Source organism: Urocitellus parryii, chromosome 3, assembly GCF_045843805.1.
Source record: "Urocitellus parryii isolate mUroPar1 chromosome 3, mUroPar1.hap1, whole genome shotgun sequence".
Taxonomy (NCBI): Eukaryota; Metazoa; Chordata; class Mammalia; order Rodentia; family Sciuridae; genus Urocitellus; species Urocitellus parryii.
In genome coordinates this window covers 3,677,904-3,694,447 of record NC_135533.1, presented here as the reverse complement: position 1 = coordinate 3,694,447, position 16,544 = coordinate 3,677,904, and the positions used below count along the sequence as shown (strand labels likewise).

General features: G+C 39.4%; 1 protein-coding gene across 5 annotated transcripts in view; it reads right to left on the bottom strand.

Moving 5' to 3' along the window:
- The window catches only part of Rbm33 (RNA binding motif protein 33), a 94,359-nt gene that overhangs the window by 77,581 nt on the left and 234 nt on the right, over nucleotides 1–16,544 (bottom strand). The gene's annotated exons all lie outside the window — the stretch shown is intronic.

The following is a 16,544-nucleotide window of genomic DNA, read 5'->3' as shown; positions in this document are numbered from 1 at the left end:
GTATTCCTGTGTTTAGTCCCCAGTGCTAGCCTCAAAAAGGTAAATAGAAACAGGTAAAAATTTAACAGTATATTTTATTTAATCCCTATTACATATCATAGTATCTAAAATATTATATCATATAATCATACAGAAAATAGGATATTTTACATTTTTCCATATTTTGCACATACTACACATCTTGCATTTCAATGGAGACAAGCTATATTTCAACTGTGTGGTCACTGTATGTGTGACAAGTAACCACTGACATGGATGGTGCAGAAAAAGCAATTAAGAGTAATAAAGCCCTGCATGCAACTCAGTTTCTTTTTCTATAAAATGGAGCTATCATCAATCCCATGAATTTGCTGGAAGATTAAGTTTGACAACATATTTTAAAATGCAGGGACTGACAAATTAGAGGCACCTAATGTAGTTATTTTTATTACTAGGAACGGTTTTTATCCTAGACACACACAATCAAGGAGGTTTATAGAGAAGCAGAGGCCACGTAAGGCAGCCATGTGATGCAAATGCCCATAACATCTTGGCATTTTTCCAGCTTTGGCTAAAAATTAACAACTAAGGTTCCTACAAAGTAACCTATCAACTCTTACCCAATACTACCAAACAGAACACGGACTTTAAAAAGCATCCAAGAATGAAAGACACAGATGACAACCAGCAATTTCAAGAGTTCAACCTCCAGCATGACTGTGTGAGGAGCTCCACAGGCCCCTCTCCAAAGTTATTTTTTTTTTTAAAGGCCACTTAAAGTCTCTAGAAATAGAAAGATTCTTATTCCAGAAATTTACTCAAATCAGATTACAATAGCCACAAGAATTCAATGGTCTTTGGACCAGGACCCAACCCCTCCTCCCCTGGGCCAGCAAGGCTGACTCAATTCCAAGAACCAGGGCTCCGTATCTAGCACTACTCATCCTGACCCCACCTACCTGCTGCTGAGTTCCAGGTGAGTGTGATAAAGACTTCCTTCTTCTACCCAGGTCCCACTTGTGGGACAGACACTACTGGGCCCAGATGGCACCTGACCTTGCTCATGTAATGGATGCTCCACACCAGAGTCAAGCCAAGGACCCTTGAGAATGCTTCCCCCAACTCCAGGTACTCGGCCTCTACAGTGACGTGCCACTCAAGAGACCAGCACATCACTACCCATCACAGCCCAAGAGCTGAGGCTCAGAGAGTTTGCAAGGTGAGAGGGATGGTTTAGAACAGAGTTCTAACTCTCCCAAAGAATCTGACTTCAAGCCAAAGGTGCTCTCAAAATGAGGGTTTTGCTGGGAAGGAAATGGTAGGACAGTGTCAAGAGTGACTAAAGACAGAAGAGACCAAAGGCAGATACCCTTGGCTGACCCATTCAAAGGAGCCTCAACTGACTCTTTTAATTTATGCGCCAAGGCTTTATTGACAACGTGGTCAAGGAAAGAAAGGATGAGGATGCTATACCAAAGGCTTGGGCAGCTGATTGCACAGCAGAAACTTCACGCTGCAGAGGGGTGGAGCAGATGTCTAGCTTAACCCAGTCAGTCATCTCACCTCCACAGGAAACAAGCAGGTAACAGTCAACACCCCCAAGTGGAACAGCAGGGAGAACAGCACCCAGAGCTGCTCCAAAATATTATCTAAAATGTCCAGTTTCCAAGTGAAATTTACAACCCATCAAAGAAACAAAAAAGTATAACCCATAATCCATCAGCAAAAAAAAGCAGGCTCAGAATCTGCCTGTCAGGGTCAGATGTCAGATTTAATAGAAAAAGACATGTAAGTAGCCATTACAAACATGTTCAAAGAACAAAACTGAAACCACACTAAAGGCAAGTAGAAACCCATGTCAAATATTAAGAACACGGTAAAGACACAGAAATTCCTAACAAAAAGCAAAACAATTCCCTAGCTGACAGGTAATAGAATTCACTAGAGCAACACAAGCAGACTCAAACAAGCAGAACAAAGAGAGAAGAAAAATGAAGACAACTGAACACAGCTCCAGAAAAGGGTAGGCCATCAGTAGACATCCCAATGTATTCACAAAAGGAGTATCAGGAGAGGAAAGTCTTGAAGGCAGAAAGACAACAAAGACGTACCACTTACAGGGGACTGCAATTCACAGCAATTACTTCTCCTTGGAACTATGGAACCACGGTGGCCAGGGGCAGTGGAATAATCCATCCAATAGCTCACAGAAAGACTCTTAGGTCCAGCTACACTACCTTTCAAAACATGAGATAATAGCAATCACAGAAAAACAAAAACAGAAGGCATCTGTTGCTAACAAGTCCACTGCAACTTGTTGAACTGTATGCCCCCAAAAGATACAGAAGTCTTACCCCACCCTGTGAATGTAACCCATCCTATTTAGAAATGAGGTGTCTACAGATGTACTCAGGTTAAGACAGGACCCTGAGGAGGACACTGAATCCAATGACTAACGTATTTGTAAAGAGAAGATTAGAGATAGGCACACAGGGTAAAGGCCATGTAAGGCCAAGGACAGTAATGCCCCTACAAGTCAAGCAATGCCAGGAGTCACCAAAAGCTGGAAGAAACAAAGGATTCCCTCTAGAGCCTGTTAATATTCTCTGGCTTCTTGAACTATAAATAAATTCATCCTGTTTTAAGCTAATCCCTTTGTGGTGTATGAAAATGTGTAGTTTCATAACTTTCACTGAATAGGGGAAATTTTCAGCCATTATTTCCTCATTCTGCTGCCACTTGCCCTTTCGCCTTCTGGGCCTCCCACGTATTTAAATACATTTGATGGTGGCTCTTCAAACTCTCTTCATTTTTTCTTTCTTGACTACCAAATGGATAATCTCAGTGGACCTCTGTGTTCGCCCATTCTTTCTTCTGCTTGCTCAAACCTGTTGCTGAACCCCTCCAGGAAACTCACTTCAGCTATTGTAGTGGTTGGTACCATAGGTTCTATTTATGTCCTTTTTGTAATATTCCCTATTTCTTCATACATGCCATCCAGAAAGCAATCTGAGCATGTTTAAAACAGATTTTTCAAAGCCTGCCTTCAAGTTCAATGTCTGGGCTGGCTTGTGGGTGGCTTCTACCCACTCCCACCCCCCACTCCCCACACTGGAAGAGGCCATACTTTATTTACTTTCTCAGCTTCTCTATAAGTAAATTTTAATTTAAAGTTGGATATTTTATTGCAGTGTAATAATTCTGGAAAATAGATCCTCCCCTTTCTAGGAACTGCTGCTATTACTTAATGAAGACTGTTGTCCCTTCTTTAGTGACTTCCCTACGCATTTTTGCAAATACTATTATATTCCTTCTTAAATATTGCCACTGCAGTCTCTGTTCTGTTACCTCCCTAATCGCCCAGTGATCTGACAGATTTTCTTAAATGCTTCAATCCAATAAGAAAAGGAAAACTGACCAGTGCTACAGGGCAAAGTGCTTCGGTGGAGGAAGGCTGAAGTACAAGGGCCTCTGTGCCAGTCCTACAGGGACCAAAATATGACCCAAAGAACACAGTGCCAATCCTTGAAGGATAAGATTCCTACTGTCCAGCCCGGGACCAGCAGGTATACCAGGACTGTGGGCTGCTGTCCCCCTGGCTGCAGGCCACAGGTGTGGATGTTGGGGGAGAGTAGCCACCCCAAGAAACATCAAAACTCACAGGCATTTACCAGCCTCATTTACCATTCTCCAGGTGCCCCTTGGATGCAGCAACTGTTCAGCCCAACTCTAGATTACAAACAGGAACTTCCAACAGTTCCTGTTACAGTTCCTGTTAGCTCATATTTATTTCACTGGAGGGACAATTCCTCATAATTTCTACCCTACTATCTCTGCATTGTCACAGACTAACAGAGTAAATAAAACAACAACAACAATGACCTAACTACACACTGTGAACCAGGGGTTTTTTCCCCCCACTGTAATTAAAGGACCCAAGCAGAACAACTGTGGAAGAGGAAAGGTTTATTTAGGGGCTCACAGTTTCAAAGGTCTCAATCTATAGATGACAGGCTCTATTGCTCAGGGCTTGAGGTGAGGCAGGACATCATGGCAGAGGGAACCAACTCACATGAGATCAGGAAGCAGAGAGATCTCCACTTGCCAGATACAAATGTATACCCCAAAGCGACGCCAACATGCCCACCTCCTCCAGCCACACCCACCACTTCAGTTACCATTCAGTTAATCCTTATCAGGGGATGAATTCACTGATTGGGTTAAGACTCTCACAACCCAATCATTTCTCCTCTGAACCTCTTGCACTGTCTCACACGTAAGTTTCTGGGGGATACCTCACATCCAAACCATAACAACTAGAGACCCACTTTAGACCCCAAAACACTAACAGGTTGCAACATAAAGAATGGAAAAAGATATTCAATGCAAACAACAAGAGAGCTAAGGTGGTTTTACTACTAACACACGGAATAGATCTTAAGTTCAAAAGTGCTCATTAAACAAAAGATATTATGTGCTGACAAAAACATCGACTCACCAAGAGATACAAAAATTATAAACACACATGCACCACAATATATGCAGCAAACATTGATAAAAACGAAGAGAGAAATAATTCTTCACTAACAGAATTCTACACTCATAGAAGACCTAGACAGAAAACCAGTAAGCAAGAAGAGAACTGAGCAATACTTAAGTCCATAGATCTAACACTCCCTACAGAACACCTGAAAACAACACAGAACATACCTTCTCCAATGCACATGGATCACTGCCTGGATATATGTGAGGACCTAAAAGCATTCTCAATGAAGTTTAAAAAAGATCAGAATCACACAAAATACCTTCTCTGACTACAATATAACTAGAAAGGAAAACTGGAAAATTCACTAACATATGGAAATTAAACTATGTACACAACCAACAGACCTAAGAAATTATTGGGGAAACGAAAATGAGATGAACAAACACAAAATCACAACCCACGAGAAATACATGAGATGCAGAGAAAGTAGTACTCAGAGGGTAATTCAGGACTGAATCACCTCTATCAACAAAGAACATCTCAACTACACACCCTACTTCACCCTTTGAGGCACTTCAAACGCAGAACAAAATAAACCAAAAACCAACAGAAAGAAGTAAATAAAAGAGCAGACACAAATTAAACAAACTAGAAAAAATGCTTCCAAAACTAGACTACTATCCCTCATGAACATACATGCAAAACTTCTTTTAAATTTAGCACCTACCACCAAAAAAAGAAAAATTATCAACTAGACTCCAACAATAAATTACACGTACAATTTACATAATGAGCACAGGGCTTTATCCAGCACTGCAGGCTGACTTGACACTCCAAAGTCGGTCTGAAAACAAAAAGAGCTGATGCAACAGCACGTTGGCAAGCGAACAACCCACCCTTACCCTCATTATGAAGGAAGTATTCATGAAACATCTGCATAGCTCCAGCAGCACAGTGGACATGCAACCTCTCCAATGCATTCTCCCTGGGGTAGGTGCAGCGCAACTTTTCATGTTATCCTGGCCTGCCACTCCCCAGGAGCGCCTGGGTAATAAAATGTACAAACCCTCTCTGTTGATTCCTCCAAGTTCTTTCTTTGGGACCAGTAAACAATAATCTGGGATGTGTGCAGACCCAGGGTTGAACACTGTTGAAATGTCACTTCACCCCTAATTGACCTACAGGTTCAATGCAATCTTAATCAAAATCCCAGCAGCTTTTTTTTGTAGAAACAGAAACATGATTCTAAAACTCATATAGAAAAGCAAAGCACCTAGAATACTCAACACAACTGTGAATAAAGGATATGTTGGAAAGCTAACATTATCTGCTGTTTAAGAAATTCAAAGCTATAATAATAAAATCTGTAGTATTCATGTATATATAGTCAAATCGATCAATGAAACAGAATAGCCTTCCACAAATACTTCCACACATATATGGACAACTGATATTTTACTAAGATGGGAAGGATAGCCTTTACAGCAAAAGGTCAGGAGTAACTGGAGAACCTTCTATACAACAACAACAAAAAAAAAAAATCAGGAAGCTAAATTCACACTTTGTAAAGAAGATAAGTTCCTGGGATAGGCAAAGATACATGTGACAGTGAAACAAAAATCAATGAAAGAACAAAATGATAAGCTAGATATCAAAATTTTGAATTCTATTCTCCAAAGACACCATCAAGAAAACAAAAACAAGCCAGATTAAGAGACAATCTTTGTGAAGTACTACACAGCATTTTCCTGGCTTTTTGTGTATTCCAGTGAATTAAATAACCTGAGTTCACCAAGTAAAAGCACGCGTAGCCTGGGTACCTCATCAGTGATTGGAATCTTTAGTGGGAGCAGTCTGGTAGAGCTGAGCCATTAACCTGTGGGACCTGCCCTAACCCTGGAGTGTCAGAACTTAAGGGAATTGTTGGTGTTGCAGAACGATCGTTTAATCCAATACAGTCAGCAAGCCAAACTGTCTGCTGATATTAAAAAAGATGAAGCCAGGCACAGAGGTACAAGCCTACCATTCCAGCCACTAGAGAGGACAACTGATATTTTACTGAAGCAGGAGAATTGCAAGTTCAAGGTCAGCCTCACCAACTTAGTGAGACCCTGTCTTAAAATAAAAAGTAAAAGATTGGTAATGTGGCTCAGTGGTGAAGCATCCCTGGTTCAGTGCCTAATAAATACTACCGCCCCCCAGCCCCCCAAAAAGAAAAGATGAATGAGTAAGGTACAGCATCATCTCAGAATGTGAATGTGTCCACCAACTCACAAGTACCCTGGTTTAGAGGTTTCATGGGGGTCTTATCACAAAAGCATGACTGTGAAACCACTGACAATGATTCCTCCAGTTCTCTTCCCTGCTGGGACGGTGGAAATTCTAACCCTTTAAACACAAGGCTGGTTATTCTGACAACTAGCCCTCATCCTGAAGCCACCTAGGGCTTCCCTCCAGTCCAATCTTCAGTACTGAAGAGAAAGTAAATTCCAAGGGTTTGGGAGATCTATGCCAGGAACTAGGAACAAAGACCCAATATTTACTTTTTATCCCACTAATGTTCCTCAAAGAGTTCTGTTCCACTCAGCTAGATCTTTCTATATCAGTAGCAGAATACTTTCAAGGGCCAAAGGTAGAAGCAACTCAAGGGTCTAGCAACAGAAAAAGAGATAAATAAAAAGTGCTATCTATATACAATGGAATATTGCTTAACCTACAAAAAGGAAGGAAATTCTGCTGGGTGCAGTGGCAGATGCCTGTAATCCCAGTGGCTCCAGAGGCTAAGACAGGAGGATTCCAAGTTCAAAGCCAGCCTCAGCAACTTAGTGAGGCCCTCAGCAACTAATAAGAACCTGTCTCAAAATAAAAAATAAAAGAGGGCTGGGATGTGGCTCAGTGGTTACACAGCCCTAGGTTCAATCCCTGACATACACATACACATACACACACACACACACACACACACACACACACACGGTAAATTCTGACACTGCTACACTCAGACCTTGAAGACATTATACTCAGTGAAATAATGTCTCAAAGTCCCAAGAAGCAAACTAAGACAAGAATCCTGTAAGACAGATTTTATTCTTATATTCTTGCCAGTCATTTCCCTTATGTTCTTTAGAGACAGCATAGACAAATCCTCATTAAAGTTTCAGTTTATATCCTTCACCGCAGTTTATACCAGCCATGCAAAGCAGAACCAAGGGAAGAAAACATGCTCTGCATTAGTCCAGAATTTGAAAAGAACACATTCCTGAAGTCAAGGAAGGATTAACTCAGCCAAACAAAAGTGGTCAATGCCTCCTAGTCTGAAGAATCTCCGTCTAAGTATAAAGCTTGTACTGAACATTCTGCTTTAACACAGAAGTCGGTTTTCCTCATCAGCAAGACTAAAACATCTGCTGGCACCTATACAATCTTTTTACATGCAGCATTTTGTATCTATAGTGAACAAAACCTTTACTTATAATTCTCATTATTTCACCCTCTTTTCCAGAAACTCAGACTTGGATTAGAAATGATTCAGCAAGTTAGCTGCAACAGGCTTCTAGCAATTGTCTCAATTGTCTAAGGATTGGCAACCTTCAGTCCATGAGTTAAGTATGGCCTGCCTCATACTTTTTCCAAATTTAGTCACTGCCCATTTACACAAATAAATACTTAATGGAATACAACCAAGGCACTTCAATCACATATTGTCCATGGCCATTTTCAAGCTACAAAGGAAAAGTTAAATAACAAACACCATGTACCCTGCAAGCTTAAAATACTTACTATGTGGCCTCTCCAGAAAAAGGTGGTGAACCTCTGTATTCCCTACTCTGTCCAAAAGAGCACTCATGTATAATAAGCTTCTATTCTGAATAGCTAATAGTCAAAATGCCTTATTTTATAGATAAGGATAGCCAGATCTGTCATTTAAACAATAACCAGAAAGTCAAGTAACATTCAGTAACTTTCAAACTGAATGTATTAGCCCTCCAGTATAACAATTAACTTCTAGGCAACCAAATTTTTCAGAAAACTCCTGCATCATATTGCTTTAGTATGTACTCATTGTTATCTTCCAGATGTAAGACAAGACTCCGCCTCCCACTGTGGAGGTCACAGAAGCTCCTATCACCCTGGGAAGTCAGGAGGAAAACAGTGGCTCAGCCAATGGGATGTTCCTAGACTGCAGAGGAACTGACACTTAGAACCTAGACCATCTTTTTTAAAAGTAGAACCTTGTATACTGATATAGCCAGATCTGTCATTTAAATGTCACTGCTAAGTTGGTGACATTTAATAGAAGAAATTTCAAAGAAAAGGAATTGTTGTAAAACTTCCCAGGAAGAGAAAAAGGTCACATGAACACTATGAGGAATCAGAATGTCACCAGTCTTCTCAAAAACAGAACAGGAAAGCTAAAAACAATGCAGCAACACCACTGAAAATGTAAGAAAAATGAATTCAAATCTAGAATTATAAGCCTACCCAAGTGTAGAAAGCTAAAAATCTGTTCCAACATGAGTCTCAAAAAATTTACCTTCAGGCTGGGGATATAGCTAAGTCAGTAAACTGCTTGCCTTTCAAGCACAAGGCCCTGGGTTCAATCCCCAGCAACACACACACACACACACACACACACACACACATCAAAAAAAAAAACAAAAAAAAAACACCACTCTTAGGAAAGCATAGCATTAACTGTATTAATTCAAAAGTATTAAAAATTTTTTTCTGGGAAAGTTTAAATTCTCAAAATTAACCTTGGGATTTTAAAAAAGCTAAACAGACGGACAATGACAAAGACATTTTAAAAACTTTAAAAAGAACAAGACCCAAAATGATTTTGCGGACACAAGTTCTTTCAACATTAAGGGAAAAAAAAAAAAATCACACTGTCCTAGGAAACTTCATAATCCACTCCAGGAAAGCAACACATACAAACAAGGAGGGCACAGGTATGCCTACAACTGCAAAGGAAGAAACATACACAAACCAGAACAACACATGCACACTTACAAGTGCAAAGAAGAAAGGTACCCAGATCAGAGAGCACAAAATATGCTCAGGAATGCAAAGGAAGAAAACTATAAGCCAATCTCTCTTGCAATCACAGACAAACCCTAAAACAAAATGCAACAATATGTTAAAAAAGAACAAAACATACAGATCAAGATTTTGAGCCCAAGAATATATGGCTGGTTCAACATTAGAAATCTATCAACACATTACATTAAGGGATAAAGAAGGGAGAATACATTATCACCTCAATAGAAGCAAAGAAAGCATTTGATTAAAATGGCAATGCAAAAAAAGAACTCTTAGCTAAAAAACAAGAACCACCATAAGCCTACAGCAAAAGCCATATACAATGATAAAACCTGTAAAGAACGTTTACTACACTCAGAAAATAAACACTAAGAACAGGATGTCTGTAATAACCCATTACATTCAACATGACAGTGGAGGGTTTGTCAATGAATGATTCCAGGTTAAGTACAGAAAAGGAAATGAGATATAAATATTAGAACCAAGAGCTTGCAGAAATTTTAAAATACCAAACATAAAACAAGATGCCAGTCAGGTACAGTGGCACACAACTGTAATCCCAGAGATTCTGAAGGCTTAGGCAGGAGGATCACAAGTTCAAGGCCAACCTGGACCTACTGAGACCCTATCTCAAAAAATTAAATAAAAAGAGCTGGGGATTGGCTCAGTTTAGAGCACCCTAGGTTCAATCCCCAGTATTACACAAAAACAAGCAAAAATTCAAGATGCCAACAAGATAGTTATATATGATTCAATTACCAAAAAGTAAGAAGAAAACTTTTCTACAAATTTGAGTATGTAACAGGATTATAAAAACCATTTCATATACAATGATTATACCACAAAATATTAGAAATTTAAAAAAAGAAGAAATGTGAAAAACTACACAAGGTGAATTATACTAATTTGCATCTCAAGGGCAGGGATCTTGCCTGGCTTGTTTAGGAACGCATCCATCCTATGCCTTAGGTCAGTGCCTGGCCCCAATAAGTCCTCAGTGAATATCGAGTGAATGACTAAATGACAAAAAAAAGAGACTGAACAATACATTCTTGTTGCTAGATGGAAGATTCCAGACTAAAAATATCCATTTTTCCCAAATTACATTAATAGATACAATACAATCCCAAAACTTTTCCAGTACAATCCTTTATAGAAAATTCTGATTGGTGTTTCTGAAGATCCTTTTAAAGAACTGTGCCAGGTCAGGCTAATCAAAAAAACTTCTGAAAAAGGGGAGAAAGCAATACTTCTAAAGAACTATATATGGGAATCTATTGTTATGAAAGCAGAAAAGAATACAATAAATCATGTTAGAACTAAAGAAGGCCTAAATTCGCACAACCCCAAAAATAAAACTCCATGAAGATTAAAAGCTAAAAATAGGGCTGGAGTTGTGGCTCATTAGTACAGCACTTGCCTAGCATGTGTGTGGCACTGGGTTTGATTCTCAGCACCATTTATAAAATAAAATAAATAAAATGAAGGTCCATTAACAACTAAAAAATAGACATTAAATTTTTAAAAAACTAAACAAAAAAGCACTGGAGCATAAAATGTTAAAAGCATAGAGAAATTCTTGGCATGAGGAAGACTATCAAAAAAAGTAATAAAAGCAACGGATACATTTTATAAGGTACAAATCTTAAAACATCCACACAGTAAAGTTTAAAACAAGGTCACAGTGCAAGAACAAAAACAGTTAATAACCCTAACATAATATATAACAATTTTTTTTTAAATGAGGAAGACACTTACTGCCCAGTGTTTAAAAAGCAGACCAAGTGCATGTACCAGCAATTCACAGGAAAAAAAAAAAGGAAAAATAATATAAAAAGATGGATAATTATACTAGAAGATAGGAAATTATAAATTATAGCATTTAGACTATGTTTCCATGTAAATGAGCAAAATAAAGATTCTAAGAAAAGGAAAGGAAAAAGAAATATTTTCACTGCTGATGGGAGGATAATGTGGTAACTTTTTTGAGAACACGAAAGCAGCTATCAAAACTCAATTCTCGAGAATCTATCATCCACAAATATTTGCACAGACACACCCAAGATATGTCTACAGATGTCTCCTATGGAACTATCTACCTCCATGAAAAAGTAGAATAAACTGAAATGCTCAAAAGAAAATGGTTCAACAACAAGTGGGTCCACATATCCCTCAACCCCGACATAGGAAGATCCCCAGGACCCACTCTCAAGTGAACAAGTGGAACGGCAGAATAAAACATGATTCTCGTCCTAGTATTAAAGGCCACACTTGTACCTGTATGCGTACAACTACACACACACTAAAAAAGGTGTTGGGAGAGTCCTTCCAAACTGTAATATAAAGAGTGGATATTTTCACTTCTGAAAAACTATACGTTCATTATAAATCTCTTACGAGAATGTGACATGACCCAAGATGGTAAAAGAGAATCTGTTCCAAATCCATTCCTTCACTGAAGCAACATTATAAACTGGCAAAAATTTCAGCTGTTTGGGAACTTTGGGATCTCATAGGAAATTTGCAAGAGCCCGTGGGGGTCAGCAAGGGAAGTGGCTGCAAAGCTGCAGGAAGGGATGGCTGTGGCATGTCTCCTCACCTGCCTAGCATCCCCACCCCCAGGTCAGAGGCAGCAGCAGGGAGTACAGGCAGACTTCCTGGGGCAGTTTGGCAAAGGTAACAGGGCAGGAAGGACCTGTCCCCCAAAACTGTGACTGATCTGGGACTTGTCTGTCAGTTCCCTGAGGAGTCCACTAAGAGGCCAGCCTTTGTTTTGAACCCTCTGAACTCTCTTAGGCTAAAGCAGCTCCCAGCCTCCAAAGTGTTTGTCAAAAAACATTCAAAGGGGGTTGGGGTTGTTACTCAGTGGTAGAGCGCTTGCCTAGCACATGTGAGGCCCTGGGTTCCATCCTCAGAACCACATAAAGAAAAATAAATAAAATGAAGGCACTGCATCCATCTACAACTACAAAGGAAAATTTTTTTAAAAGTGGAGCTAACCTATATATTAAAAGAAAAAAAAAGGCATTTTAAGACATTACCTAAAGTCATCTGGGACAAAGGATTGTGGACACGGCAAGCAACATATTAACCAAAAAGCCTGGGGAAAAAGAAGGTAGGGAGGGAAAAAACACTAGGGGCTGTGGGCTTTGAAGGGCTCCCATATACTATGTGGAATTTAGAACACCATACACATGCTTAGGGTTGGACAACTCCTGAGAGGACCCATGAGTTGTCCATCCGGCTGCTACTTGGCTCTGGGTAGGCAGAAGGTGAAGGCTAACGTAGTTACAGATGGCCTAGATGAGCAATGAAGAAGCACCTCAGCTACAGTCAATCCACATGCATGGAGGGAGGATGCTTTTTCTTTCTGTCTTTTCTTTTTTTTTTAATATTTGTAGATTCAGGCACTTAAGGATATCTGTCAGATCACTTGCTATTAGTAAGCACTGAGATAACAAAAGGAGGGACTTCAGTGACCACACAGAATAAGGAACACAGTCTCCACAAAATTAGTTTGGAAAAGTTATTTTAAAACCAGACAAATGAAATTCACAACAGCAATGACAAACTCAGAGGATAGAGGATATTCTAAAAATTTTAAAAATTATCACATTATACAAAGTGTCCAAGTGTCAATCCCAAAATTGAGGTATGTTAAGTACTGAACTAATACAGTCTGAGGAGCTGAAAGAAAAAGTGAAAAAAATGAAGAGCCTAAGGAAGGGTGCTACTCCCAACAGTACCAACATATGCATTACAGGAGTGCCAAAAGGAGAAGACAAAGTAGTAGAATGAAGTCTCAAAGAAATAGTGGCCAAAATAATGGCCAAATGTAATGGAAGATAGTGAGTCTACACATCAAAGAATCTCAATCAACTCCAAGCAGGATAAATTTAAAGAGACACATACATACATTACAATCAAATGTATAACCAAAGCCAAAGAGGATTGAAAGCATAAAGAGAAAACCCATAAGGATTGAAAGCATAAAAGAGGATTGAAAGCATATTTATTGGTCAAATACAAGGGTTCTTCAATAAGATAAAAGTCAGTATCTCATCAGAAAGCACGGAGACCAGAAGGTAGTGAGATGAAATATTTAAAATACTAAAAGTATAAAAAGGACAACCAAGAATTCTATATTTGACAACTATCCTTCCAAAATTCTACTTCCAGATAAATAAAACCTGAAGAAGTCTGTCACTAATAGACCTGTCCCACAAGAAATGCTAAAAGGAGTAATGGCTAAAATGAAAGTAAGGCTATTATTCTTTCCTCCACTCCCCAAGTTCCTCTGGTTTAAGCTAAGTTGAATTCAGTGTGAACGGAGTTAGTGTACACACCTACACACACATACACACACACGTACATACACATACACACCAGTAACTATGGACCTATCTCCTTCATCAGCACCATTAGAGATTAACATGCTTCACACTTTCTACACAGTAAATTTTCTCTGATGCAGCACTAAAATTCATTTCATGTTAACAGTTTCAAGGAAAAACCTTTTGCCCTGTGCTGCTTTCTTCCCCACCTTTTTACCTGGAGATCACAGAACTTTCCTGGACTGGCTTCCTCTGGACTAAGTTAAGACAACTGTATTAGCATCTACACTGCTCTGTTGTTTATTCTTGCTCTAAAATTTTGCAAGCCTAGGATTTGTTTAAAATACAGGAAAGTACAGGAATGGAAAGATGAATACAGATGAGACTAATTCATGATGGTTCAACTTAACAATTTTTGACTTCACAAATGTGCACTGTGTTGAAACCATATTTTAAACTCTGGTCTTTTCCCAGGCTAGAAATACGCAGTTTATTCATATTTTCTCTCTCTGCCCAGTTTAATTAAGTGTTCTGAGCACATTTAAGATACGTTAGGCTAAGCTGCAATGTTTGGTTTTTTAGTTGTATTAAATGCATTTTCAACAAGGCATCTTCACTGTAGAACAAGTTTATCAGGACATAATCTATAGTAAGTGAAGGAACATCTGTTGATAAATGTTAAAACTGTGTGGTGGATATACAGTTTCATTATTCTTTCTACTAATGGGTATGCCTGAAAAATTCTAATAAAAGTTTTCCTTTATAAGATTTATCTAGGAAACAAAATTATAAACATTGATTTCCATTTTTGTCTAATCTATAAAAAGTAGATTATATAAAACTCAAAAATGCTGTTGTAAAATTTTAAGTAAAATAATGCACTCACTCCTAAAGTAGTTTACTTATGAACCATAAATCATTAAAAAAACATTGGGAGGGGGGTTAAGATTTACATGCTCATTTCTTGTTATTTTATTTATATACAATAAAATGAAGCACTAGAAAACCTAGAAACTTACTAACTATTTGCTCATAAGTAAATGCCCCCCAAATGCCATGGCTTTTGTTTTCAGTCTCCAATACTATTTTCTTTATTAGCAAGGCCAGCAACCCCATCCTTACCCTCATTATTTGGCTGCAACAACAACTGAGAATTGCATCTAGTCAAGAGTGACCTGCTTTCCAGTAAGAGCCTAAGCAAACATTCCTACATATCTTCACGTTGTGACATCTATTTTAGCTAGCCAGATTCCATTAGTTTCTGGCTGTACTCTGAGTAATTAAGATCATTTTATTCAGTAACATTGATCACTTACTATACAAGAGGTCAGTGACTTTCAAACTGACAATCTTGAACATTTAGTGACTGTGAAATTAATTTCAGTCATAACCAGCATTTTAACACAATAAAAAAGAAAAGAGTGCATGGCACATAGTATGCACCAGTATTGTCCATGATGAAACTTTTTTCTTTCATGTTTATCAAGTCACAACATCAATCATATTACTGTGAAATACAAAACCAATGTGCTAGGTAAAGTGTAACTGAGGCACTACTAATAGACAATGCAAGTATTTCTAATTAAACAAGATTTAGTAATACAAGATTAAAAAAAACTAACAAAAGTTAGGGTATAGTTCTAGATTATTTTTGTTTGTTTCACAAAGAAAACATTTTATTTTTTAATATCTTATTTGTTAAATATCCGCTGAACATATGCAGTGTGCCAGGAACTTGGAATGTAGAGTAGAATGGACGACCCGTCCTCAAGGAGTCTTATAGACTCCTGAAGTAAGAAGACTAAGAACAATCACTAAAGAAAGTGATCAACTGAGTTAAATCTCAGAAGAAAACAAAGATGCTAGTGAATGAAGAGGAAAGAGGTACCTAGGAAGGAGATGGTCACACTGCAGACAATGGCTTCCTGGAGGGAGCCAGAAGCCCACTGGATCAGAAGTCAGCCCCTGCAAGAGTGAGCCCAGGAGAGGTGCCTGCAGAGGCAGCAGCTCCTGCTACAGACTTCAGGGGGTGGAGAGATGACAAGCCTGTAGGTGAGGCAGAAGGGACCAAGTGTCACAGAACTCAAATACTGGCAAGGAGTATGGCGTGAGTCTTAACAGCAAAGAAAAACATGGCACCTGTGACAAAATGGAAGAGAAAACTACAAAACTACCCCTCTAAAATGGCAGTTCTCAAACTTGATAGCCTCACAGTTGAGAACCCCCAAACCTTTTGTTTCTGGCAGTTACAGCCACTGATAGTTAAAATGCATTAGTTGTCCGCTCAACGCCTTCCCGGGTCCTACGGCCTCTGGGAAACCCCACTGACACCAGTGAAAAGTGCACATGACACTTTAAGCCTTTATAACAAAAGGGGCTTCGATCCAGAAGTTCCCAGGTGACACCAAGAATAACATTAAACACATAAATTCAACCTCAAAGATGCCGAGACAAGCAAACTGCATACATTAGAGAAGGTTAACCCGAAAGCCCCAGCGCTGGTCCGCAGAAAGGCCCTGTCTGAAGAGCACAGTGACAGCCCTGAGCTGTGCGCCCGCAGGCCCGGCTCGGCCTGCCCCTCGGTCAGCACCCGGGCCGCAGTGCGCACGCAGGGCCGGAGCGCGGCCGGCGGACCCCGAGGCCAGCGCGGCCAGCACAGCCCGGGCGGACTCGCGACTCGGGGCCCAAGCGGAACCGGGGCT